Source organism: Adiantum capillus-veneris, chromosome 4 (genome assembly GCF_014529385.1).
Source record: "Adiantum capillus-veneris isolate H3 chromosome 4, ASM1452938v2, whole genome shotgun sequence".
Taxonomy (NCBI): domain Eukaryota; kingdom Viridiplantae; phylum Streptophyta; class Polypodiopsida; order Polypodiales; family Pteridaceae; genus Adiantum; species Adiantum capillus-veneris.
Window position 1 is genome coordinate 119,694,497 of NC_140934.1, and position 26,717 is coordinate 119,721,213.

At 45.7% G+C, this 26,717-nt stretch overlaps 1 protein-coding gene across 3 annotated transcripts in view; it reads left to right on the top strand.

Annotated features, from left to right (window-relative positions):
* Nucleotides 1–26,717, top strand: part of LOC147459892 (U5 small nuclear ribonucleoprotein helicase) — a 253,188-nt gene that overhangs the window by 174,322 nt on the left and 52,149 nt on the right. The window lies entirely within an intron of this gene.

Genomic DNA, 26,717 nt, shown 5'->3' on the forward strand with positions numbered 1-26,717 from the left:
TGGGGACCTGCCCTTCCCGACTGCGGGTGAAACTCTCGGCCGTCCGCCGTTTCACATTGGCCACACAATGTCCGGCCATTTGTGACTTCAAAAAGAGGGTCCCAAAAATTAAAGAGAAATCAAGGGAAAGAAACTAACAACTAAGGCTAGTGGTTGCCACAGCCTCGTGACATCCCCCCTTAAGAACCATCATCAATGAAGTGGGGATACTGAGCTTTCAAAGCTCTAACTGATTCCCAAGTAGCAAACCTTTGAGATTGACCCTTCCATTTAATTAAGTACTCGTCAAAAGCCTCTCGGCGTGAATGACGGGTACGATGATCTAAAACCGCCTCTCTTTCTTGAGGAACATACTCAATTCGCATATCTTGCCATACATTTTTCTCAATAGGCACAACAACGTCGGCTTCGCCTAATTTTTCTTTAAAGCGGTTGACTTGAAACATTGGATGTACTAACATCCGGAGGAAGAGCCAGTTTGTAGGCAACCTAGCCAATTTTCTTTGTGATCAAGAATGGACCACAATATCTAGTTGAAAGCTTATAGTGGACCACAATATCTAGCTGAAAGCTTATAATGCTTTCCTGTTTGCATAGTCTTGGAATCCTTGGGTATCTTCAGGTAGACCCATTGTCCCACCTCTAGAGTCCTTGGAGATCTCTTTTGATTAGCATAGGTAGAAACGTGATCGCGAGCCGTTCTTATACTATCCTTTGCCAATTCGAGCATTTCTTGCATGTCACACAAGAAATCACGAGCTTGGCAGTCCTTGACTTTCTCCAAGCCAATAGCAATCGGAGATTTAGACTCAAATACATACATCAACATGAATGGGCTAAATCTAGTAGTAGAACGCTTGCTACGATTGCAGGCAAACTCTAATTGTAGAAGGTATCGCTTCCAATCAGACTGCCTGCGAGAGACATAAGCTCTCAACATGTCCTCTAACGTCAGATTTGTCCTCTCAGTTTGTCTGTGGGATTTAGGATGATCAAAGAACGACACGCTCAACTTTGTCCGAAGATGAGCAAACATATCTTGCCAAAATTGCCGAGTGAACTTGGTATCTTGATCACTAACGATATCCTCTGGCAGATAATACAGGTTGTAAAACTGATCGTTGTTGAAAACTTCGCCATTTTTGTGAGTCTATCGACCACAACCCAAATGGCGTCTCAGTTCCAAATTTTTCTCCCAAGTGTGTCGTTGTCTGCTTGGTAGCCCTCTAGCTCCTAGGCCATGGAGTGTTTGAAGTGTTAATTTCACTCACAGTTCTATTTGTGAAGTTCCTTTGTGTCGTAAAGTGACACAACCCAAATGACATAGCTCCATGAAGAATTCACTCTTAGAAGCCTTGGCATAAAGCTTCTCAGTTCTCAATACCTCGAGAACTGCACGCATATGCGTAAATGCTCAGACAAACTTCGGTTGTAGATAAAGATGTCATGGAGAAATACAACAACGAAGTTGCCTAGAAACGGCCTCAGCAAATCATTCATCATTTGTTGAAACGTAGCGGGAGTGTTGGTCAAACCAAAAGGTAAGACCAAAAACTCATAGTGACCATAACGCGTATGGAAACCTCTTTTAGCATCTGTATCTGGTAATAGCCTCATCGCAGATCTATCTTCGTAAAATACAGCGCCTCATGGAGCCGATCTATCAGATCGTCCATTTGCGGGAGCGGATACTTATTCTTGACGATGAGCTTATTCAAGCCCTTGTAATCCATGCAAAAGCGCATAGTGTTATCCTTCTTTCAAAAAAGTAATACAGGCGCTCCCCACAGGGATTTACTTGGCCGAACAAAACCTCTATCGAGATAATCTTTCAACTGTCGTTGAATCTCATCCTCCTCGGTTTTAATAAATCGATAAGGTTGCTTTGAGAAAGGCTGACTACCAGCCACCAACTCAATGGCATGATCTACTTCTCTCGAATGCGGCAAGCCAGGAGGTAGATCATCCGGTAAAACATCCTTGAAATCAGTCATGATTTCTCGGATCAAGTTAGATTTGTCGGAATCCTGAAGTTCAACAGAACATGAAACATCTTTACGAAATTCAGTGACAGAAATACCAATCACTAATGAATCAAACCAAGCAGATGGTACACATTGAAAAAAGTCAACATCAAAAGACTTTGTATCCTTATACATTTTTGAAGCAGTAACAATTGGTATTGCAAAATTATTATTACAAAGCGTATTGCGTGTGCAGGCGCAATTTCTGCACCAATTTCGTATCCAGAAGATTGTGTGAGCTTCCATTATCAAGGAGTACGGTCACGTCGTCACCATTGATCTTCCAAGAAAAACGGAGAAGATCGTGCTTATCAAACACTTTGGTGCTAAAAGTACAATTAGTACATAAACTATGTGCTAAGTGATGGTTTTCAACTTGAATAACATTAGAGTTACCTGTGATCTCGTAAATCTGAACTTGAAGGACAACCCTGCGGTTTCTTGGTCTTCTTTATGGGGCAATCTTTGATTTGGTGGCCTGTCCGGCCACACCTGTAGCAAGCCCCCTTCTTTATTGCATGAGCGACCGCAACATTGCTGGCTTACTTCTTCTCTTGAGAAGATCTCGATCGCGATTTGGACCTTTGCTGGAATCGAGGTCACTTCCTCAAAGTGCCCTCGTTAGATTGGTGGTCTGAACTTCTTTCTTCTCATGGTTCGCTCCATTTATTCAATGTAAGGTCTTGGCCTTTGCCGCTACATCCTTGACGTCAGTCGGGGCTTTATTGGGAAAAGAGCAGGTGGTGGTCTGCTAGTGTAAAGTGTGTTTTTGAAGGTGTTTTCTGAGAGGATAGGGGTGTTGTGGATACCCTCAGCTATAGAGAGGCCTTTGTTGTTGTGTCGGGTGTGTTCTTCCATTCCCCCTCTCCATCTTCTGGTGCCCCCACGGAGGAGCACGTTGATTGATCCAAGTTGATCGAAAAGAAGTGGTTTTTTGTGTTGGAAGTCATGGCAACTAGTAGCTATGGACCGATTTTCACATGTGAGGACGGCCTCGACAAATGGATGTCGGATTTCGAGCTGTATATGCTATCGCTGCGTATGCCGAACGATGATAGCAAAATGCAGACATTTCCTTTGGTGATGTGTGGAAACGCCAAAGTTTGGTATGAAGCTCTGGAGGGCGAGCCGACGTAGGTGTGGCCGGCTCTACGCGCAAGGTTTCTTCACGATTTCCGCAAGGAGGCGTCCCCAGTCGAGATGGATGCGAAGCTGAAGGCGCTTAAACAAGATGTAAGTGAAGAGTTCAATCTATTTTTGGGTCGTTTTGGAGAGTGTTGGGCATAATTAGCGGTAGGAATGCAATTGGCTAATCAGGATTACTTTAAGATGGATAAATTCATGGCGTGTCTGCACCCTAAGGTGTTAGAGAAAGTCGATTTTGAAAGCCCAGAAAACTACAATGGTGCAGTAGCAATCGCATGGTCAAAGAGTAGAAAGATAAAGAAAAAGATAGAGCAGGGTGTGTCAGGCTACGAGACGATAGCCCCCCTTCAACCGCAGAGTCCGAGGGAGGCTATGCATGAGGAAAATCATGGAAATCGAGGTGTAGCCGTTGTGTCGTAAAATTGAGTACGTACGGTGCAGGATTTGTCCAAGTCGATGCAAGAGTTGCGGCTAAGCATGATGGATAGAGGAGAGCCGAGAGAAGCAAGGGGTAGGGCAAGGTCGCTGCCAGGTAGGTGCTACAATTGTGGAGAAGAGGGGCACTATGCGCCTGAGTGTCCTCGACCGCCAAGAGAAAGAGGAGGCATTTACCTGCTGTTTGGTAGAGGTCGAGGTGAAGGGCAATTTAATGGTCCAATAGAGCAGGCAGTGGGGAGTCCTGTGCAGCCAACTCCGCAAATGGAGGTGAAGTCCCAAGAGTGAATATCATTGAAGTGGATAAGGATGTCGAGATTTTGGCCAACAAGAGGGCAAGAGCTGAAAGGGAGACGGAGACAAAGCGTGAAACTAGAGATCGCAAGGGCAAAGAAAAGGTGTACAAGGACAGGGAGGAGCCTGAAACCAGTAAAAGAAGGAGATGCCGCAAAGTCAAGCAAGCGGATTTTTAATTGGGACGTGGCTATCTCGAGTACAACCTTGTAAGTGATGTTCAAAATCAAAAAGCAAACATTACTTTTGGTCAGTTGTTGGTTTTAAATCCAAAATTGAGGAGGCAGTGGTCTATGAGTGCTAGCACTAGGCTGCCGAGAGCTAAGGGGAATGTGCACGCAGTGCAAAACATTGCTTTGAGGGTAGGTAGCCCGATTGATGTTCTTCCACTAGTGGATGCGGTCATAGAGAAAAGGATGCAAGTACATGGCTATATAGACGGTGGAGCGCAGGTGTGTCATGACAGAAGCTGCCACGAAGGCGATGGGAGTGAAGGCGGTAGCAAAGTCGAATGTGTGCATGAGGATGGCCAACCATACTAAAGCTAGGTGTCTTGGTGTGGCTCAAGATGTAAAGGTCAAGGTGATGGGCATAGAGTGCTTGATAGACTTCTTTGTGATGAAGGCAAGTGATAATGCTTATCCAATCATTTTTGGGTAGGCCGTGGCTTCTGGAAGTAGGTGCTAAACAAGATTGGGAGAGCAAAGCGTTCACCTTGCCTGACAGAGAGAAAGGTAGGCAGATTGTGCTAGATTTGAGACCAAGGACAGCAGTTATCGCCATATGGCAGCTATAGATGAAGACGACACGACAAGCTACGAGTACGAGACGGAGACGGCCTATGATGAAGGTTACACTAGCACAGAGGAGGAGGAGAGCAAGGACGACATGCTGAAGATAGATGCAGATTTGTTCGGAGTCACCATAGACGATTCCCCTCGTAAGGCAGAAGGTATGCAGCCTCAAGCTCATGGTTTAAGCGTAGAGGAGGTTTCCAGCATGCTAAGTGAGGATTTGACCAATGGTGAGAAGGAGAATTATGTTCAATTGTGTGAGTCCTATCCAAACCTATTTGCGACGGAATACAAAGATTTGCGAGGTGCAAAGGGGGTTGAGCACAAGATTGTTTGTTCTCAAGGAGGGACATAGACCTAAAGCACAGAAGTTGAGGAGACTAGGGGAGATCCAAAAGGAGGCCCTTTGGGCTTTGGTAGGAGATCAATAAATTGCTAGATGCAGGCATCATATAACCTATGAAGGAGTCAAAGTGGGTCTCGCTAGTGGTTATAATCCCTAAGAAGAATGGGAAATGGAGGGTAGGTGTCGACTACAAGCCACTGAATGTGGTGACCAGGAGGAATCACTATCTGCTGCCATTTCAAGACGAGATCCTAAACCAGGTGGCTAGGCACGAGATTATGGATGGTTTTTCTGGACCAACTGAAGACCACTTTCATATCTCCATGGGGTTGTTTTGCTTACCGCAAGATGCCGTTGGGGTTGGTGAATGCATATGCCGCTTTCCAGGATTGGATAAAAAGGATATTTGGCCCCTACTTGGGTCGCTTTATCAGGGTCTTCATGGATGATATAGGTTGTTAGAGTTCAAGAGTGGAGCACCTGTCGAAGCTGCGGTTACTTTCAAAGGCTTGATGAAGGAGGTTAGCTGAACCCCAAGAAGTGCAAGCTAGCATAGCCTCCAACACAGCTGTTGGGTCGTGGTGTCACATAATGGTATAGAGGATGATCCCGAGAAGGTGAAGGCATTGGTATTGATGGAGCCGCCATCAGATTCTCAAGGTTTGGCTTCATTTGTTCATAAGCTAAAGTATCTATCACGCTTCTTTTGGATGTTGTCGCAATATGTGCATCCTCTTCAAGAGGGCTTAGCAGGTGCATGTTATGAGTGGGATGAGGAGGCTTTTGATAGGGTCAAGGAAGCTTTGTGTCAGTTACCAGCGGTGTGTCCTTCCAATCGAGAGGATGACTTCTATGTGTCTATGACAGTAGGCACGGTTGCTATTGGAGCGGTTTTACTGCAAAAGGTAGGGAAAAGCTACAAGCCGATATACTAGAGCAAAGTGATTAGCCCATTAGAGACTACCTACACGGAAGTAGAGCAATGGGTGATGGTTTTGGTCTTTGCTTGCAGGAAGTTTAAAGTGCATTTAGTTGTGCGCAAATTTTGTTTGTTGACGGCTAACAATTTGTTACCAGAGGTAGTGCTACGTTTGAAGCCAGGGAGGAGGATTATGAAGTGGGTGCTGCAAGAGTTCGAGTTCAAGTTCAAAGTAGATCACACGAGTCGGTCTCACTTGGCGGACATTCTTGTCAACAAGGCTGTTGATTTGCTAGCTATCTAAGAGTGGTGCGAGATAAAGCTAAAAGGAGCTTGATTTGGAGAATACCTTTACGATGTAGTTCGACGGAGCGTATCGAAGGGTGGTACAGAAGGCAGGTGGAGGTGTGGTGATACACGACCCACACAGCAAAGCCATATTTTCGAAGGCGTATGATTTGGAGGATGTCCACATCGATAATGAGGCGGAGTATCTCACTCTGCATTTGGGTTTGAAGCAGTGTATGGAGTTCGGCATTTCCAGGTTGGTGGTGAAGGGAGATGCATTGCTAGTCATCAAGCAACTGTTAGGCCAATGGCAGGTAAAGGGGGATTCTTTGAAGCACTGGTTCTTTTCCATCAAGAAGATGCTAAGTCTTTTGAAGAAGTTCAATTTAAGCATGTGAGGAGACAGCAGAACCAAGAGGCGGACCAATTAGCAAGTAGCAAAGTGCAGGTGTATGTTGCAGGCCTATATGTGGCCCCAGCCACTTATGCAAGTATGAAGGGTTTTTGAGTGCAGGGCAGTGTCCAGAGGGTTTATCCAAGTTGTAGAAAAGGAGAGTGGTACAGAAAGCCTTCAAATTCACATTGGTAGGTGAAGATCTGATGAACTATGGGCATGACAGAGTGCTGTATAAAGAAGAGATAGGTATGGTGTTGGAACAATGCCACGAAGAAAGTGGACATCAGGGCAAAAACCAGGTTCTGTTCTGAGTGTTAAGAGCAGGCTTTTGGTGGCCTTCCATAGTGAAGGACGTGCATTACTTGTGCAAAACATGCCACTATTGTCAGACTATACGTGAAGGACGATTAACCGCGGAGTCGCAAGGTGCCATCATCGCAAAAAGTGCTTTCAACAAGTGGGGTCTCGATGCCATAGGTCCACACCCGAAGTCTACAAGTGGTAAGAAGTACCTGGTGGTAACCATTGACCACCTTACAAGGTGGGTCGAGGCCAAGGCTGTGAAGGAAGTGAATGCTAATGTGATGTTCCATGGGTGTTAGTTTCTGATAGGGGTCAGGGATTTAGAAGCAAGCTAATGCGTGCATTAGTGGAGAAGTTAAAGATTCGGCATCGATTTTCCTCATCCTATCACCCCCAGTGCAATTGTCTAATTGAAAATGCTAATGGCCAAATCGTCAAAATGTTGACAAAGTATGTGTATAAGCAGGAGACTGAGTGGGAAGCAAATCTAGAGAAGTTTTTGTGGGCGTATAGGACGTCCTATAAAGTGACTACAAATTTCACTCCGTTCGAGCTAGTCTATGGTAAGGAGGCCGTATTGTGGGTGCATGCACAGTTAGGAGTTTTGAAAGGTATGTGGCGTGTCAATGCCACTCAGCATGAGGTTCTACAAGATCCGATAGCCAATTTGGAGGCTTTGTAGATGAGCAGAGAGGCAACAATAGATTACTATGTGAAACAAAGAGAAAAGCGGGTTGCCAAGTTCAATCAGAACTTAGCAGACAAAAAGATAGAGGAGGGGGATTTGGTCATGAAGTACGAGAGTTACTTTGATTTCACGTTCTAGAAGAAATTCAAAAAGAATTGGACCGATCCGTACAAAATGCAGAAAGCATTTCCGAATGGGACCTATCAGTTGGTAAGGACAAATGCTAAGCTTCTTACGAAGAGGATGAACGGTGTGTGGCTCAAGTTGTATTTTGAGAGAAGTTTAGTGCCTGAGAAATATCAGATTGTAACCAAAGAGGGTGGGCAACCCACCTAAAATTTGCAGAGTGCGAGAGGAAATGAAGCTTTTGTACATGGCCTGTACATAGGGTCGCGGTTTTACAAGTGCTTGCAGTTGTCAGTTTGGTGTGGTGATTTTTTAAGTTGTGTAGATATGCTTTTGGTCGAACATAAATGTTCAACGAGGAGGTTGGGCAATGATGGTGCAACCAAAGTTGGTCCAAGTTGGAAAGTGTGCAATGTCGGGCTAAGGCTGTAGGCAGACGCAGTGCAGAAGGCTAGAGCAGGTATGAAGTCCCTGGGTAGACCGATGGTAGCAAGACTGTATGCTTAGTACATCTTGGATCAGAAGACTCAATGGGAAAAGTATTTACCTTTGGTGGAATTTGCCTACAACAACATGATACACTCTTCAACAGGGAAGGCGCTGTTTGAGATTATTGAAGGTGCTATAAAGGTTCCACCCTTCCTAAGCAAGAAAGGTAAGATTTTTGAAGCCAGTGAGTAGAGGCACCACTTGTACATGGCTTTTGCCAAGGTCCGCTAGGCTTTGCAGAAATCTTAGGAAAGATAGAAAAAGGCAGCAGATCGCCATCGCCACGATTTGAAATTGAAGGAGAATGATTGGGTGCTCTTACGTTTTGAGAAGGCACGCCTGAGAAAGAAAAAGGGAAAGGAGAGGATTTTTCCAAAGCTCAGTATGCGATACTACGGACCTTTCCAGATCTCTAAAAAGATAAATGATGTCTCCTTCCGAGTGAAGCTGCCCGACACTTGGGATTCACAATGCTTTTCATGTGAGTCTCCTGAAACCTTTTAAAGGTGGTGTGCCCGAAGATGGTGGGCCTGATGAGCAACCCGAAGTGGAAGAAAACGAGGAGATTCTTTTTCCGAAACAGGTTTTGGCACATAAAGAAAGAAAGATTAAGGGTAAAACGAAGAGGCGGTTCTTGGTTAAATTCAAGAACTATCCTGCATTGGATGCAAAGTGGATGGAGGAGGAGGACCTAACAAATTCTCCTTAGATTGTGAACCTTTACCTTGAAGCTTCTGGTTTAGCATAGTCTATTTCAAATGGAACCCCGCATTCAGCTTGGTCGGATATCTGGTGCAGTGGGTATGCACAAGAGGAGAGTTACTCCGCTCCTTTGTTAACAGATGCCTCGATTTTTTATACTAGAGTCACTGCTGTCTCCTTGAGCTTCAGGGATACTGAAAGCTGACAGTATTTTGCTGTATGACTTTATGAAATGGAATTCCGGATAATATGAAACTAACTTGTTCTTGACTCATTTACGTGCAAAAACTGATAGACGAAATGACTGCATCATTTTGGTCTGAATGATCTCGATAGACATGGTTGCAATAGGGATTAGACAATTGGGCATCTATGAGGTCCTGAGTGGATTTAGATGCGATTGCTAATTGCATTGCCAATAAATCATGTTCTGAGATCCGATTGAATGTTGAATGTGATGTCAAGTGATGTCCTGTGATGTCGTGTGATGTGACTGTCGATTTGGTACATGTGCTAGATGTGTGTTCCTAGTGCATCAGTACTAACAGTCAGTGTCTGCTAAGACAGTTTATGGCTTCTGTCCGTTTTGCATGCGTAATCGAGGGCGATTACAATGCTTTCAAGAGGGGGGTATGTCACAAACTGGTGATGTGGCTACCCAGTGCACACACAGACCCACCCCCAACTAGCATACCCACTGAGAATTTGGCCGAAATGCTGACGTGGCAAGGCTGTACAACATCCCCCCGGAAAACGCGGCGCACTATGCGGAAAACCAGCAACGTGGCATGCTGTACGGACGCCCGCTTTTTGCGGCGCAATTTACGGCAGCTTTGGCTTGCTTTTTGCTACGCAAGAGAATCACAGAGATAGATAGATAGATAGATAGTTCTATTATCGTCCTGGGAGGTCAAATATGACCTATGGGACCAAATGAACATTTCACGTGGTGTGAGTGGAGTTCATAAGTGACTCTCGATGCTCAAAAATGGCTGAAATGAGCGTCGCAATAGAGAGTCCACATCGTGGTTGGGAGAGGAAGGTTTGTAGGGAGAGATCATGGCTGAATATATGGGGAAAAGAGGACCTAATGTGGTCAAAAGCTGAGCACTCAAGTAGTGTGTGGTACTCACTCTCTCGCACTTGACGAGGGCATAAGGTGCAAAGTCGATGACACTCCTCGCCAGTGCCCCAACGTCCTGTCTCGCAGCGTAGAGAATGGGAGCTAAGATGAATGGAGGCAATGGTGCGGATCGCACTCAACGGGATGGGCTCAAGGATGTAGGAATGGGTTCGGTTACCTCGTTCCGAGAAGAAAAGAGATTTGTAGTTTGGGGCAACGTGTGTGGTGTAATGGCTGAAGCGAGAACCTCCGGATTTCTCCCAAGCCGTGATACATTGGCGTTGTAAGAAGGCGTCATTAACTTGGGAGTCGATCGACGCATCCTTGACCAAGTGACATGCATCCCATCTTCCAAACCATTTCTTGATATCAAGCATCCACCCCGAACTTAGTATTTTGCTCTTGCATGTCTTTTGAACCATTTGACTTTGCTTCATATGCGATTCTAGGAAGTCGATGCAAAGGGCTACGTTGTGTCTTACGCATGTACTCCACAACCCTTTGCATGCCCAAGACCTCAATGGGAAGCAATCCGGACTCAAGAAGTAAGAGCATGTAGGGTGTTTGTGTCTTGACTTGGAGAAAGTTGGTGAGAAAACGCTTTTGGACATTCTCAAACTCTTTCCAAGTAGACTTCCTGATGCTTCCACCCCACACCTCCACTCCATAAAGAAGCACCGGTGTCACCAATGTGTCAAAGAGGTACTTTTTGAGAGCCCAACACTTGATCTCTCCTACATTGTACATGTTCTCAAATGCATAATATGCCCTCTTTCCGGCTTCCAAGCGACGCATTGCACAATCCTTCCATTTATGATTGGATGGAACCTTAAGGCCAAGGTACTTGAAGTGATCTACCACTCCAAGTTTCTCATTGTTGTATACAATGCATGGATTTTCATCATTGAGGGTCTTTACAAGCATAACCTTGGTTTTGGATCCATTCACGATCAGCCCGCTATGTAGGCAAAAGCGTTCCAAGACACTCATAAGCTTTTGTGCATCTTCTAAGGTATGTGCCAAGAGCACTACATCATGGGCATAAAGCAAAAGCATGATCACCGCATTTCCGATCTTAACCTCTTCTATGCCTTCTTGCTGCATAAAATCAAGAACCGTGCATTCCAATTCATCAATGAGTAGCCCAAAGAGGGTTGGGGAAAGTGGGCATCCTTGTTTGACACCAATAGTGCTTGCAAAAAATTCTGAAATTCCATCTCCCATACGTAATCGACATATCACTTTTTGGTAGATGCGAAAGACTGCATGCATAAATTCTCTCGGCACTTGAAGGCTTTGCATACGTCTCCAAAGATATCCTCGCGGTACCATGTCAAAAGCTTTCTTGAAATCCACAAAGCAACAATACAACTTTTTTCCTTTCAATCGAGACGCTTCCATAAGAACTCGAAGAGTGACAAGGTGATCAATAGTGCTATGATACTTTCGAAAACCTGCTTGGCCAAGTGCACGTTTGCCATTCTTTTCAGCCAATTCACTTATCTTCATCTCCATGATACATCCAAATAACTTTGCCATCAAAGAACCAACCATTATAGTGCGATAGTTGTTCACATTGTTTACATCTCCTCCTTTGTGCAAAGGTTTGATCCAATTTGCACTCCAATCATGAGGCATGCCATACTGAAGTGCAAGGTTAAACATATTGCATATCCAATATCGTGTTTTCTTGCTTGTCCATTTAATCATTTCAGCCTTGACACCTTGAAGGTCACCTGCCTTGTGAGTAGCAAGTTTCTCAAGCGCGCGACATACATCTTCAATGGTAAAGAAGGGAGACATAAACGGAAGGGAGCTACAACACTCCATCTTATCAACATTGGGTTGCTCATAGAGATTCTTACAATGCATATACATATCCTCAAGAGTCAAGTCACCAAAGCTCTCAACGCGCTTGCCTTTTAGATTTTGCCAAAACTTGCCACATGCATGTGCTTTCTCTTGTGCTAAAAGAAGTTGTTTTTCGACTTCCCACCTTCTCCTCTTCTTTTGAACAAGTGCTTTGTATGTGTGAACATTTCAAGTAAACTTCTTTGTCTTTGATTGCGTCCAATCTTAGCAAGTGTTTTCGGGCTTGACTACATTCCATGTCAAACCATTTCTTCTTGGTACTACCCTTCTTAGACCTTTTGCAAGACATGTGTTTCACCGAAAAGCATTCCTTCGCACAAGAGAAAATTACTTCTTTGAAAACTTTCCACTTGCATTCTAATGTTGGGCTCTCTTGATGCTCTATCATGGTTAACATTTGGTCCACCATATCAGCATATATAAGTGCTTGTTTGAGGTCTAGACGTAGGTACAAATGATTCACATCATGATTGGAGGCTACATGCTCGGGCCGTTTACCACACTTGAGGTCAATACATAACATCCTATGATCCGATTCCGGATTCCATTCACCAAGTGTAAAGCTTTGTTTGCATTCTAGAGTAGCTTCCGGGAACAACATATAGTCAATCACGCTAGCACCGTTGTGCTTTCTACATGTAAAGTCATTGGTGCCTTGCCATAGAGATACACCATTTGCAATGAGCATTCCGGTACTATTGCACATATGTAGAAGTGACTTTCCATAGTGATCCACTTCTTTTGCATCATTAGAACTTCGATTATACATGTATGAGTCATCCATTCTTCTTGAGACATGCGGCATGTCTACTTGTTGTGTGTCGTGTTGTAACATATTTGTGCGAGCATTCATGTCTCCAAAAACAATGACTTCACCTTGATCCTTGTAATGAGCAATGTCTTCCTCTAGTTCAACAAAGGGCTGATTTCTATCCATATTCAAGCAAGCATAAAAGTTGGAGTCATAGTGAGGAATGTAGCAACCGGCCAGAAACATGACTTGACCATTTGGGTGGGCTGATTTTCAGCCATAAGTAGCGTTTATACTTATCTTCTTTGACAATGGAAAGATCTTTCAAACTCTTTTTGGTAGAGAGAGAGAGAGAGAGAGAGAGAGAGAGAGAGAGAGAGAGAGAGAGAGCTCTTTTTCTTTATTTTTAAAGCTTTTGAGTTCACCAGCTTTTGGGGCTCTGCTTTTGGCATCCGTTGTAATCCTATAAGATAGTGGCTTGGGCTCTCACTTCTCAGAGCATCTGGACGCACAGTCTAAGAGTGAGTCTTGACCACTCACTTGTACTCTTGCAACATATTAATACAAAAAGAAATATCCGAAAGGGGCACCAGTCTTTGGGGCCAATATCTCTAAGGCACGGAACTCTGCCGGGCCAGTGTTCAATCAATTGTGAACTGTGAATTGTTTTGAAGTGAATCTTGTCGTGTCGCAGTAGAATCTCGACTTGGACAGTCCTAGTCTGTTATAGGGAAGCAAACTGAGATGGGCATGTTTGCCTCTGCGACAAGAATGCCGGTAGCTGGGTCGAAACCATGGTGCCACTATCGAAAGTGTGCTCGAACTCCTCGGATGGCCAGGGGGCTCATCGCAATGACCTTGGACACCATCTCGGGAGTCTCAAACTCTATCTGGTAGTAGCTACGTCCGAGAAGCTAAACATGTGGATCTTGCCCACCTCTGCAAGAAGGCGGGCCTAGAGGAGATCACGCACCTCGCCTCTATTGAGTCTGGTGCCGAGAATCTTGCAGATAACAGAGGTAGCCTGGAGGCGTGCCATCTCTGCCTCTAAACTCGCTTGCCCTGTGGGCGAAAGAGCAAGTCGGATGGTGGTAGTGTGACATAAAAACGCGTTTCATGCAGATGAAACCCCGAAACCTATGAAACGTTTTGCCGAAACACATGAAACGGACAGGCATTTTTTATGAAACGTTTAAAATTGGTGCTTTTTTTCTATTTTTTTGAGGTCTAGCTTCAGTTAACAGATGATTGTGATTTCTAAAACTTATGGTTTGTGACATTGAATTAAGTTTGAACTTTGTTCAATAGAAGTACTTTGCTAAATGAATCAATGATGCATCAGTTATGATTCATGAAACTAGTGGCTGTGTTTTAACTTTCATCAATACTGAACATCTCTTTGATCGTGCTCGCTTGAAGTCACTTCTAAGCAGTGAGCACGTCTCTCTCTCTCTCTCTCTCTCTCTCTCTCTCTCTCTCTCTCTCTCTCTGACATTAAAGTCTAGAGTCATGTGTGCTACATTGTATACATATTTATCATATTTTATTAATATATAATTTAATGTCGTTTATGAAACCTGTTTCATGTTTTTGACGCTATGAAACGAAACGTTTCAAAACCTCGAAACCCCAAAACGATCGAAACTACGAAACGTTTCATGTCACACTGGATGGTGGGTTCTGCGGGGTCGGGCGAGGGGGCTTTAGTGGATTCCCTTTGTGGCGGAGCAGAATCCTCAATCTGTGTCTACTACTGTGAAGACGAACGAAGGCGAACGAGAGCGTCGAAGAAGAAGCTAAATGAGGCGAATGGCGAGGGAGGAGCGTGACCGTGAGCAGTAGCGAGTCGCAATCCAGTTGAAGTGCTTAAAGATGTTCAGTATGTTCTTTTCTATTGGCACGTGGTGCCCGTCTTGTGACCATATTACAGAGGCCATACCTGCGGAGTGGCATACCCCTCTTGAGGCAGCAGCTCCTAGGTGGATGGGGGCTTTCACTCATTTGGAGGTCCTCATTGCAGCTAGGGCTTGCTTGGAGCGAGTTGCAATTCGGTTGAGGTGCTTAAAGTTGTTCAATCTGCTCTTTTCTATCGGCACATGGTGCCCGTCTTGTGACAATATTACAGAGGCCATACCTGCGGAGTGGCATACCCCTCTTGGGGCAGCAGCTCCTAGGTGGATGGGGGCTTTCACGCGTTTGGACCTCATTGCAGCTAGGGCTTGCTCAGAGTCGGAATCCTACATGTTTTTTGAGCTTGAGGGAGAGGGTAATCTTTACTGAGTCCCGATAGCGGCACCACAGTTGCTGAGCGTTGTTTTCAAAGGATCCCAGTTGTGGGCATGTGTGGGAGGACTCGTGCCATAGATCTCGACCCGGCAGACATTGAGTCGGGGCACTCGCGGCTTTGGGCTTGGGAGAGCCGTTCTTAGGTATAAGTGCAGTGGGACCCGGGAGAGTGGTTTTGACGGGATCCTCTCTCTTTGGCTGATCAACCAGGACCCCTTTCTTCCAGTACACAACTCGTTTGGGGCGCTACATACTGACAGCACGGAGAGAGGCTCGCCGTGTTGCAACATGTCACTGGCATGAGGAGGGTCTCACAGCAGAGTTCTTGTCAGGGTTCTGGGAGTGCTTGTGGGACAGCAGACAACCGAGGAGAGTCACCATGTTTCAGTGGCTAGTTGCGCATAGAGCTCCAATGGGTGGCCACAGGCTGCACATGTTGCTTAGAAATTGTTGTGTACCAACCAACTCCCAACTGCAGTAGAGATTCAGCATCACTGTCTGTGGGACTCATGGCACAACAGGTTTGGCTTCGGATTCTTAATTTCTTTGGCTGATGCCAACACTCTCCACAGCCAGCCAGTACACTTGGGGTGTTGCAACCTAGTCCACACTCACGAGCCGAGCGCTTTGTTTTGAGATGGCTTCCATCAGCTGGATGATAGTGTTTCAGGAGGGCCAGTCCACACTCCAGCTTGCCATATAGCTCATCCCCCTGGAGTGGTGCAGTGATAGAGAGTGGTGTTGGGAGCTCATCTGCTGCTTGACACTTTGGCTCGTGTGGCGGGCCCGCTGCTTTCGCATTTTTGAGGCTTGACCTGTCTCGTCAGTTGAGACTGTTCGTGATGTCTAGCTGATTCATACACTCAGAGGTTAGTTTGAGCGACTTCAAGGCAGTTCCGACCGCATGTGTGAGTGCCAAGAGGCCTGCCTAGACTTTGGCGTCCATGGCCCTTTTTCACCTTGGTCCATGGCGTGCCTAGATGGCATTACGAGCCACTAGTGTGGCTATTGCCTCCTTCCATCTCGTGATTTAGCCCTCATTTGTACATATCTTGTCCCCCACATTTTGATGTAGTCCTCTATAGCAGAGGCCCTTTGTAGCCATGTAGCCCTTTGGGCAGTATTCTTAACTAATGGAAGGATCTTTTTCTTGGGGGAGAAAAAAAGAGAGATCTGGTAAGTGCCTCTATGACCGGCGGGGGAGCAACAAGCTCTGCACGAATAATCTCGTGTGATACAGAAATCTTGGCCCTAATCATCTAGTAAATCATAGAGAGCAGAGGCCTCTCCATACATCTCCATCCATTAGTACTGCCAGGCCGGCTATGATGGTCTATTGATGGTCCCCATATCTGCACCTCAGAGCTTAGCTGAAGTAACCAATGTGTCAAATAGCCAGAGCTTTGTTTCAGGTTCCTAAAACTGAACTTGCGAACACATCCTTTCCATCCTCCCCAAAGCTGCATATGCTCTTATGAGTCTGGTCTCTGTTTCTCTTCTCAAGGAGAACAGTGGACCATGTAAGACCACTCCCAGGTAAGTGTATGCTTTTGTATGCTCAATCGTCTGCTGGGCATGCTGACATGGCAGTGTGAAATGCATGAGGATTTCTGGCGTGCTGACATGGCAGCATGCAAAGCGGGGTATCTCTGGATGATGCTTTTGGGGTGTCAAGTTTTGAGCAGCTTTTTTTCAATAGAGCCAGCTTTTTGTAACATGTTGCTTTTCGCCAAGGGTGCTTAAATACGAGCCTAAAGGGCCACTCTTGCAATCAGCTTGTTAGGAGATTGCAGAGTCAGCTCCTCCGGCAGTTGTACTTTGTGATTGAATAATATAAAGGAAATACGGAAAGGGGCGGTAGACTTTGGGGTTAGTGCATTTGGAAGTGGAACTCTACCACTGCGTGTCGCGACTATGAGTTTTGAAAGTGTTGAAGTTTGCCTGTTTTGTTCGTGTGTTGCTATCAGATTACCGTCTTGTTAGTGCCAAGCTAGTTAGACTACGTCACATGCAAAGCTTTCAGGAGGCTTCATATGACATCTCTAGAGAAGCATAGACAACCAGAGAGAAGGATCGCCGACAAGTGAAAATGAGTCGTTGAGTTTTGCTGTGAATTGAAAAGGCAAGACTCAAAAAGATGAGACCACTTTATCCTAACTTGAGTAGGGCCAAACTTTGATTGCCACATCATGGACCGACCCAGTATGCTTCCATATGATTCTCATTTGGAGAAAGAGCAAGGAATTAGAAGAGATTATTCTGAAAGAAGATTTCTCGAAAATAACTAATGAGTTCACTTGAAGATATCTTATGAAGTTCAAGAACTAGGATTCTATGGATATGCAGTTGATGAGCTGTAAAGACTTGAAAGATCATGATGACCTAGTTAAATTGTATCGGGCATTTGGGCTTGGATAAGCTTTGTAAATGAACTTTGATATAGTATGGCGATGACGTGTATATGTCATACCGTGAGGTGGATGTTCACTACGGTGTCTTCCCACAAGGCTTCAGTTGTACAATCGCATCCAAAGAAGTGGGGTGCAAGGGAGGAATGATTTCCAGTGCCATATGCATTGGGAACACTGAATTTTGGCTGGAATTTATGCGCAGACCATTCTTGGAATATGGGCCCCTTGGTAGTTTCATGGAAAGACTAGGATGATGTGGGCTGGAGGCTTGGTCTTGTAGTGGAGGTTGGCCAGTAAGTTGATAGCTCCCTAGTCTTGCAGCCAGTATAACAAGACATTTGTTTGGACTTTCTCAATTAGAAGAGCTACTGAGGTAATAGTGATATGTATGGATGTATGTACAGGAAGAAGGCATTTTTCTCTAATGTTACCTACTGAATTAAACAAATACCTTAAGCATGGCAGGACTACTGTCACGAGGACGTGGCAGTTATTAACCATGTCACAGAGATGTGGCAACTGCTAACCTTGGTTGTTGGTTTCTTTCCAATGGGGTTTTTTTTATTTGTTTAAGACCCTCTTTTTGAAGTAGCAAACGGTCGGACATTGTATGGCCAATGTGAACGGTAGATTCACCCGCAGACGGGAAGTGGTCGGCACTGGAATTCGTATGGTAAGAGGATGTCTAGGCTCAGAGCAAGATCATATAGGTCCCCCCGTTGCACTTAGCAAGTTGGTGGATACTAGGAAGTGAACTCAATTAAGGCGTAAAGTCAAGGTGGGACTACCAACAAAAAGTATCCGACTGTTGGGCCACATTGCACTTTTGGATGCGGCTCCAATGAGGATAGATGGTCAGGAGACCAGTGGGAGCCCAACGGAAGCATCTCCTAAAATTTAGGGAACTGCTATTTTGGGCCACGAAATGTGTTCGTGTCATTACCTTCGGTATGACTAGGGGAACACTTTACAACTCTGCCGCGAAGTCAACTGACGCACCAGTTGAGATATTTTTAGCAGGGAAAGCCCAAACTCGGAAACTGGGCGACGTGTCAGCTTGTGAGCGATTCTGCCACTCTGGGAGGCAAAAACGAGCTGCATATCATCAAAGGGGGCGCCATTTTCAGCCACAGGCGGATTGCAACAGGTACAGAAGCTATGGAATGCTTACCTTGCCCTCTATGCACAGTATGGTGACGGGAGTGATGCCCCGCACGCTACATACTGCTCTCTTTCTCCCCTACGTGCAGTTATGTGATGCCCCACAAGAGGGCTACTCATTTGACTGATGTACAGTTGTGTGGGTTCATGCTTTTGTGCTGAGGCAAGAGCCTCCTTGAGCAGGAACAGGGGTAGCTAACTGCTGCTCCAAAGCAGGCATTGGTGAGGGTCATAACCTCATCGTACAGGTGCAAAATCAGCGCTGTGTATGCGCTGTAATTTGACTGTTTTTCAGCCATACGGACGCCAGGATCATTGGGAATCGTGCCCCACTGGCAAAGGACAGTTAGGGGACTGTTTGGGGCTGAAAACAGGGCAAAAACCAGTAAATACAGCGTGCTGAATTTACTGTTTTTGGACAGGAATCAGAGGGTATACGTCAGTGCAAGCGAGTTCCAGCAGGGGAATGGGTTTCGCGCAAGTTTTGGGGCTGTTATGCTACCGAAATTTGGCCAAATCAAATGGTATCTAGGTGGATACACGTGAAAGATTCCCAGGACCTTACCTTGTAATTTACCCTCCTAAAGAATAAAGAAATACCGAAAGGGGCGCCAATTTTGGAGCCTACAGGTTGTCGGCGTCTGCTCGGAGCATTCTAGCTTCCGAGCCGTGTGTGTGTTTAAGTGTTAACTCGCGTCGCAGGTTCTCTTTGCAAAGTGCTCTGTGTGTGTGCATAAAGTAAAGAATTTCGGGTGAAAGCCAACGCCTACCGCCCTACGGGCCGGTTACATGGTTCCATTGCCGGGATATCAATCACTTTTTCCTCAAAGAGTGAGCCTGGATTGTTCAGGGTAAAGACACACAGTGCAAGAACGCGGGGATTACACTATGGCCGACAAGGGGAAGGGAATTATGGAAGAGGGTTCCTCTCCAAAGGACAGGCAGGAGATTCCTATGGTTTTTGAGATTGGCGAGAGCTCACGGCCACGTCAGTCTGTACCTCCTGTCAACGTGAATGTCCCTCCAGTAGTACAGGGCTTTAAGACAGGGCAACTTGAGGATGATGCGTTTAAGACTCAGTTAGTTGCCGCGGTGAATGTCTTTTCGCAGCTGGTGCAGAATCCGAGGTTTATGGAATTCCTGCAAGCGCCACCAGTGCAACAGCAAAATAGGCAACCTACGCTGCGTACGGAGCTTGTTGAAGCTCAAGCCCAGGTACTTCATGAGGCGCAGGTGGAAAGGGAACACTCGCATGTTGCGGAGTCGGGGGCTCCAAAGCAGGTTCCTCCCGTGCTTGAACAGGTGGCTAGAACGCCTATTCCACAGGTTATGCCAGTTCAGCCCGCCACCTTTCAGAGCCAGCATGCTGTCTTGAATGGACAGGGAGCTGGATACCAGGCTATGCACTCAGTTTTTCCACCACCCACGGTACATCCTGGGTATTTCGGGGGTGGATCAGTGTTCCAAAGTATGGCTGGTTATGCGTCTGGAAGTCAGCCGTACATGCCAGGAACAGTGTTTGGGGGTATGCAAGGCATCATGCCAAACCCCATGTATGGTACTATCGGCATGCAGCAAGGTTTCCACGGCAACCAGGGCCAGTTTGGGGTGCCAGAGGGTCATTTTGGCATGGCTGGTTTTTCTGGACAGCAGCCAGATATCGCACCTCTGACGCAAAATGTGAATGGCCAAGTTGTGCCGATCATGCCTACTACAGTGCCCATGTTGCAGACCATTCCGTATGACAATTTGGGGGCACTAGAGAAGCCGAAGGCTTACAAAGAAGGTGGTGCAGCGGTAAAGTTCAGTACCTTCAGTGGTTTCGAGGATAAGACAAAGGCACTCACTTTCCTCCAGCAGTTTGATACAGCTTATGCGGGAGGGAATTTTACAGAGGCCTCGAAGGTCAGAAAAGCTGCCACTTTCTTAAAGGACAATGCGCTTACATGGTGGACGACATTGTTAATGCAAGGACAGGCACCCGCCACTTGGGTTTACTTCAAGCAAATGTTTGCATCTGCTTGGCTATCAAATGAATTTGAAGCCGATGTCTTGACAGATTGGCACCAGCTTACGGCAGCTTCGTGCAAGAGCTTGCTGGAGTACAATAGGAGGTTTTGTAAAGCATTACTCTCAGTGACCTCCTACAGATTTGTGCCACTGACAGAGCAGATAGAGAAGTATTGTTGTGGGTTGCCTAAAGGACTTCGCGATTACTGTACAAAGAATAGAGTGGCTACCCTTACTCAGCTTATGGAAGTTGCGAACACTGGTCTTGCCCTGTTGAAAGGAGAGGACAGTGGATTTCCGAGCAGTGATAAAGGAGGGCAGCAAAAGAAAAATTCAGCGAAGAAGCCCTTTGTGAAGACGGCTCCTGATGCGTCACAGGGGTCAGAAAAGGCCACCAAGGACAAGGATTCAGCTGGGACTTCTGGAGCGCAGGCAAAGAAACAGAAAAGGAAGCCTTTTGTGCGCAAGTCGCTCGAGGAAAAGAAGGTCCTAATGGCTGACAACAAATGCTTTATATGCGAGCAGCCTGGTCATATTTCTATCAATTGTCCACAAAGGAAAAGGCTAGCTGACTCAGAGGATAAAGAAGACCAGAAAGGCAAGAAGCCTAAAACCCACGGCAGGTCTAGTGCCAGACATGGTGGGTGACAGGCCCAGCACAGATGCCAGTGAGTTATGCAGGGCATGGGGTAAAGTTAGGGATCAGACTGCACTCATCTTCTTTGATCCAGGTGCCAAAGCCAACTTTATCTCACCAGAGTTAGCTATGAAGCTCGGCATCAAAGCTGAAGAGATGGGGTACACAGCAGAGGCAGGGTTGGCATGTCCTGGCCACTCAGAGTGTGTTACTCCCATCATTGGAAAACTGCGTCTGCATATTCAGTCGTATGTGGACACTGAAGAGTTTTACATCATGTCGCTGGAAGGTTGTGACGCCTTGTTGGGGATCCCGTGGATGTTCCGAGTGCATGGAGTCTTGGATGCCTACAACAAAAAGATCACTGTACAGCATAGGGGCAAAACTCACATCTTGGATGTAAAGCTTAAAGGAGAGTCAGTCCCTATTGTATCTGCTTCTGCTATCACTTCTGTAATAAAGAATCATCTTTCTGTGTACTTGATTTTTGCACGTGATGTCTCAGATAGGGATCAGTCAAATTTATCTGTGTTAGATAAAGAAAGGTCAGCATTTTTGCAAAAGTTTAGTGACTGTTTTTCTGATTCATTACCGTCGCAATTACCGCCAGAGAGACCTGAGGACCATCGGATAGATTTGGTGCCAGGGTGTAGCCCACCAAATAGACCTCCCTACAGGGTTAGTGCGGCGCAGCAGAAAGAGATTATGGGCCAGGTTGAGGAGTTATTAGAGAAGGGGCTGATTCAGCCTAGTTCTTCACCCTTTTGCTCCCCAGTGCTCCTAGTGCAGAAGAAGGATGGCTCATGGCGCATGTGTATTGATTACCGTGCGTTGAATAAGAATACCATCAAGAATAGGTTTCCTATTCCTCGCATTGATGATATTCTCGATCGTTTAGAGGGTGCTGCAATTTTCAGCAGGATAGACCTGAAGAGTAGGTACCATCAGATTCGTATAAGCCCAGAGGATGTGCACAAGACTGCGTTTAGAACGACATTTGGTCTTTATGAGTTTCTAGTGATGCCGTTTGGGCTAACAAATGCTCCTGCCACGTTCAACAGAATGATGGACCGGATTTTCCGCTCGCATCAACAGTTTGTTGGAACATTCTTCGATGACATGATTGTGTATTCGAAGAATGAAGAGGAGCATAGGCGTCACTTGACCATTGTGTTCGAAGAGCTGCGCAGTCACAGGTTACTTGTCAATCCTAAGAAAAATGAATTCTTCCTTGAAGAGATCCAGTTTCTGGGCCACAGTCTCAAAGGATGGTGTAAGAATGGATCCCGCAAAGGTCGAAGCTATCAAGACATGGCCAGACTTGAAGACTGTGCACGATGTCAGAAGCTTCTTGGGATTGTGTTCCTACTATAGAAGGTTTATCAGAAATTTTGCAGAGATAGCATCGCCTCTTCACGCATTGCAAAAGAAAGAGGTCACTTTCAGATGGACCCAAAAAGAGATTTCAGCTTTTAGTCTCTTAAAGGAAAAGTTGACTTCAGATCCAGTTATTGTTCTGCCAGATCTCAGGAAGTCATTTGTGGTCCAATGTGACGCGTGTGGCAGTAGCATCGGAGCAGTGCTAATGCAAGATGGACGGGTAGTAGCATATGAAAGCCGAATTTTGCAAGGGCCAGAGAGGACTATGCAAGTCTATGAGAAAGAACTCTTGGCCGTTATTCATGCGCTTTCTAGCTGGAAGCACTACCTCTTAGGTGCTGATTTTGTTGTCCAAACAGATCATCAGACCTTGCGATACTTCTTGACACAGTCAAAGTTATCCGAAAAGCATATGCGATGGGCAAGCATTCTTTCCATGTTCCACTTCCAGATTATGCATGTGGAAGGCAAGAAGAATGTTGTGGCTGATGCGTTATCAAGAAAGCCACAAATTTCAGCTGTGTCAATTCCTTATCATCATGAGTTAGATGACATGAAGGAACAGTATACTGCTGATGAAGATTTTGCAAGGATCTTTGAAGAGTTACAAGAGGGGCAACATCACGAGCACTACCTCCTCAGAGACGGTTTTATGATGATGCATGGCAGACTTTGTGTCACTAGGCCACTGCGACATAAGGTCATGGAAGATAGTCATGTCCCACCGTATGCAGGGCATCGTGGCATTGATGCAACAGTTAAAGCGGTAGAGACGTTCTTCTATTGGCCTACCTTGAGGAGAGATGTGGATGCCTTTGTGCGAGCATGCATAGTTTGCCAAAAGGTCAAGTTTGACAGGCAAAAGGCACCGGGGTTGTTACAACCACTGCCGATTCCGGATAAGCCATGGGAAAGCATTGCTATGGACTTTATCTTTGATCTTCCAAGGACGCCAACAGGGAATGATGGTATATGGACCATTATCTGCAGGTTCAGCAAGCAGGCCCATTTTATCCCTGTCAGGAAGAAGATAAAATCTGATCAGATGGCACGCTTGTTCATGTACAATGTGTTTAAGTACCATGGTATGCCACAATCGATTATCAGTGATCGTGATCCTCGCATGACCAGTTTGTTCTGGAGAGGATTGTTTGAGAACATGGGTACTACGCTCAAGTTCTCGTCTTCGTTTCATCCACAAACTGATGGACAGTCAGAAGAGGCCAATTCTACTGTCTTAGATCTGCTGAAATGCTATGTGTCAGATAATAAGGGCAAGTGGGAACAGTATTTGCCTATGCTTGAGTATGCGTACAATAATACAGTGCATTCGTCTACTGGCAAAGCACCTTTTGAAATTGTTGAAGGCGGCAAAAAGTTTCCTCCCATTTTGCATACAAAGGACAAGATCTTTGAGGCAGATTGATATGTTGAGAACATGGATGAGATGTATAAGAAGATTAAAGTTGCCTTGGAGAAGACTCAGGCAAAACAGAAAAAGGCTGCTGATCGTCACCGTCGTGAATTGCTACTATCACCTGGTGATTGGGTTCTCTTAAGGTTCGAAAAGGCAAGGTTAAAGAAGATGAAGGGCAAGGAACGGCTGTTTCCTAAGCTCAGCCTGCGTTACTATGGGCCTTTTCAAGTGCTTGACAAGATCAGCGATGTGGCTTACAGACTGAAATTGCCTGATGCGTGGAAGATTCATAATGCGTTTCACGTGAGTCTTCTAAGACCCTTCGTGGGTGATGTGCCAGAAGATATGCCAGTTGAGGATCAGCCAGAAGTTGAGGAACTTGATGAGATCCTGGTACCTGAGCAAGTTTTGGCACATAAGGACAAAAAAGTTAAAGGACAAGTTGCAAGACGCTATTTGGTGAAGTTCAAGAACTATCCGCCTATGGATGCAAAGTGGATGGAAGAGCATGAACTGTCAGAGTCACCAAATGTATTGCAGCTTTACCTTGAAGCCTTTGGGTTACAGCCTACTTATGCCCCAACCCAACGTGTGCAAAGGAGGGGTAATGATAGAGCTAGTACATCAAATGTACATATGAATTCAATGCCATAGATGGAAATGGCAAAAGTATGAAGGCCTCATTAAGTCATTTGTATCTATGTATGTTACGACCTTTCTTGCGGATACATGCGATGATAAAAGAGTGTTAATAGCACAAGATCATCAGTGGCGTGTATTTATGGTATGCAATCGAGGACGTTTGCGATTTCAAGAGGGGGGTATGTCACGAGGACGTGGCAGTTATTAACCATGTCACAGAGATGTGGCAACTGCTAACCTTGGTTGTTGGTTTCTTTCCAATGGGGTTTATTTTATTTGTTTAAGACCCTCTTTTTGAAGTAGCAAACGGTCGGACATTGTATGGCCAATGTGAACGGTAGATTCACCCGCAGACGGGAAGTGGTCGGCACTGGAATTCGTATGGTAAGAGGATGTCTAGGCTCAGAGCAAGATCATATAGGTCCCCCCGTTGCACTTAGCAAGTTGGTGGATACTAGGAAGTGAACTCAATTAAGGCGTAAAGTCAAGGTGGGACTACCAACAAAAAGTATCCGACAGTTGGGCCACATTGCACTTTTGGATGCGGCTCCAATGAGGATAGATGGTCAGGAGACCAGTGGGAGCCCAACGCAAGCATCTCCTAAAATTTAGGGAACTGCTATTTTGGGCCACGAAATGTGTTCGTGTCATTACCTTCGGTATGACTAGGGGAACACTTTACAACTCTGCGGCGAAGTCAACTGACGCACCAGTTGAGATATTTTTAGCAGGGAAAGCCCAAACTCGGAAACTGGGCGACGTGTCAGCTTGTGAGCGATTCTCCCACTCTGGGAGGCAAAAACGAGCTGCATATCATCAAAGGGGACGCCATTTTCAGCCACAGGCGGATTGCAACAGGTACAGAAGCTATGGAATGCTTACCTTGCCCTCTATGCACAGTATGGTGACGGGAGTGATGCCCCGCACGCTACATACTGCTCTCTTTCTCCCCTACGTGCAGTTATGTGATGCCCCACAAGAGGGCTACTCATTTGACTGATGTACAGTTGTGTGGGTTCATGCTTTTGTGCTGAGGCAAGAGCCTCCTTGAGCAGGAACAGGGGTAGCTAACTGCTGCTCCAAAGCAGGCACTGGTGAGGGTCATAACCTCACCGTACAGGTGCAAAATCAGCGCTGTGTATGCGCTGTAATTTGACTGTTTTTCAGCCATACGGACGCCAGGATCATTGGGAATCGTGCCCCACTGGCAAAGGACAGTTAGGGGACTGTTTGGGGCTGAAAACAGGGCAAAAACCAGTAAATACAGCGTGCTGAATTTACTGTTTTTGGACAGGAATCAGAGGGTATACGTCAGTGCAAGCGAGTTCCAGCAGGGGAATGGGTTTCGCGCAAGTTTTGGGGCTGTTATGCTGCCGAAATTTGGCCAAATCAAATGGTATCTAGGTGGATACACGTGAAAGATTCCCAGGACCTTACCTTGTAATTTACCCTCCTAAAGAATAAAGAAATACCGAAAGGGGCGCCAATTTTGGGGCCTACAGGTTGTCGGCGTCTGCTCGGAGCATTCTAGCTTCCGAGCCGTGTGTGTGTTTAAGTGTTAACTCGCGTCGCAGGTTCTCTTTGCAAAGTGCTCTGTGTGTGTGCATAAAGTAAAGAATTTTGGGTGAAAGCCAACGCCTACCGCCCTACGGGCCGGTTACAACTACTGATTTTTCTTTACAGTCTTTACGCTCGTTTCCTGGTTTCAGTTTATTTAACCACTGCCAGGACTTTGATTGTGCTCATTCATACAAGTCAGATCATTGAGGAGTCTAGATCACAGAAGTAGAACACGAACACAATGTTGCTTTTTCTTTCTTTGTTGAGAGAATTCTTGTTTGAGTTCAAAATTCCTACTCAGGCTATCAAATGTCTGCTTTTCTCCTCAATTTTGCTTTCATGGCATGTCATGAAGGTTTTTTTATGTCTATGCAAGCATTTGTATTTCGTAGGTTTTATTGCAGGTGGTTTTCTAAAACTAGCAGTTTGTTGCAACTGTTCAAATGTATTTTAAAGCCTTTACCTTTCTTGTACTAACTTAAGATGACGAACTGTTCTGCTCAGCCTTGCATGTCA